We start from the raw sequence: 2,242 nt of genomic DNA, 5'->3' as shown, positions 1-2,242 counted from the left end.
TGTATGTATGTATGTATGTATGCATGCATGTATGTATGCATGGTGAACATTCCATGCTGAAAAGAAAAATCAAACAGCGTTTCAACTCTGTGTATGTGTGTGTGTGTATGTAAAAGGTAGGTATGTGAATGTTTGTATGTATGAACGAGCGTTCTTTCAGTAACAAACGTTGATTGATGTCACATCTCAAAAGACAACCACTAGACAACATTGACAAGTGTATCAATTTGATTTACCATCCATATTTATTTATAAAACAAACACTACAATTAACCGTCATTTTTGACGGCACGGGGCCAGCTAGTATAATTAATATTCTCGGGCTCTGACGCAACGAAGATTTAGCTGCTTTTTCTAACAGGTAGCACGAATCACCTCATAAAGAATTTCTCTCTTCCGACTGAGCTCCCGTAGGATTTATTTACTTCTTGTTGTCGTCGTCGTCGCCGTCATCGTCGTCATCGTCGGCATCGTCATCGTCGACATCGTCATCGTCGTCGTCGTCGTCGTCGTCGTCGTCGTCGTCGTCGTCGTCGCTTTTGTTTTTGTTGTTGCTGCCGCGTCTGTGGAACATAAACGGTCGCCGAGAATTTAGTTGGCAAGGCGAAAAGCGAGACAGGAAAAGTAATTTACACGAGTTCTTAACGTTGTTGTCGCTGCTGCTACTGCTGCTGCTGCTGCTCTTACCTCCACCACCACCACCACCACCATCACTACTACTACTACTACTACTACTACTACTGCTGCTGCTGCTGCTGCTGCTGCTGCTGTTGTTGTTGCTACTGCTGTTATTTCATGATAGTCTTTATTGGTCTCAAAGGACTTACATAAGCCAAAAAACACTTCAGAAAAAAAAAATTACTGTTGCTAACAAATATGTCGGATTTTACATATAAAAGAAACGCGAGAAAGGTATAGACGGAATGTAACATGAACACACACACACACACACACACACACACACACACACACACACACATACATTCATGCACATACAAATTATGTACGTCGTTCACAATCTAGCTTCGCAGCCACGATTTTCTTAGCTCAGGTTCAGTCCCACTGCGCGGTACCTTGAGAGAGTGTTTTCTACTCCAGCAACGCGCCGACCAAAGCCTTGTGAATGAAACTGTTAAGGGAAATTGTGTAGAAGCCTATCGTCTTATATATGTGCGTATGTGCGTGTCTGGGTTTGTATTTGCGGTTGTACCTGACCGATTGACAACCAGCGTTGGTTTGTTTACTTCCCCGTAATTTAGTGAATCGATAGTCAGAATAAGTACCGACTCATTTGACTGAACGCTACAATGCGGTGCTCCAGCTTGGCCACAATCTAATAATGTGTGTAAGTGTGCATACAATTTATGCAACAATGCATAAGGCCCCAAATCCTCGCACGAACGAATTGGGAACCGCTGTCTGTAGAGCAGTGGAGCAATCTTTAGCACAGACTCATCCGTTACCCGGATCAGTCTTAGATACCATCAAAGCTATATTCGGATACATTAAGGTGGCAAAGTGGCAGCATCGTTAGCATGCCGGACGAAATGTTTAGTGGCATTTCGTCCGGCAAGCTGGCAGAATCGTTCGCATTCCACGCAAAATGCTTGTTGGCATTTCGTCCGTCTTTACATTCTGAGTTCAAATCCGCCGGCAGAACTGTTAGCACGCCGGATGAAATGCTTAGCGGTATATCATCCGTTTTAGGTTCAAAGTTCAAATTCTGCCGAAGTCTATTTTGCCTTTTATCCTTTTGGGGTCGATAGAATAAGTACCAGTCAAGTACTGGAGGTCGATATAATCGACTATCCCCCTACTCCCAAATTACTTGCCTCGTGCCAAAGTTTCAAACCAATATTCGGACATTTAAACATGGTTTCGTCCGTCTCTTTGCATACCTGACAAGACCGAGAGATGGCACATTCGTGACACGTGGCCTCATTCCAAACCGGTAAAGTTCCCTACCTAAGGTAAGATAAAAACGGAAATGGAAGTAGGGGCAGAAGTTGCTGAAGAAAAACGGGTGCAGATTGAGAAGATGGAGAGAACACACACGCATACACACACACACATAGATAGATACATACAGAGAGAGAGAAACACTTAGATACATATATACGTACATACAAACTTATACACACACACGCGTACTTACACATACACATACGCACATACATAGATACAAACGCATACATACAACGATACATATATATATATATATATATATATATATATATATATA

Source organism: Octopus bimaculoides, chromosome 11, assembly GCF_001194135.2.
Source record: "Octopus bimaculoides isolate UCB-OBI-ISO-001 chromosome 11, ASM119413v2, whole genome shotgun sequence".
In the NCBI taxonomy this organism is placed as follows: domain Eukaryota; kingdom Metazoa; phylum Mollusca; class Cephalopoda; order Octopoda; family Octopodidae; genus Octopus; species Octopus bimaculoides.
The sequence above is the reverse complement of the archived record's forward strand: the minus strand, read 5'-3'. Positions refer to the sequence as shown.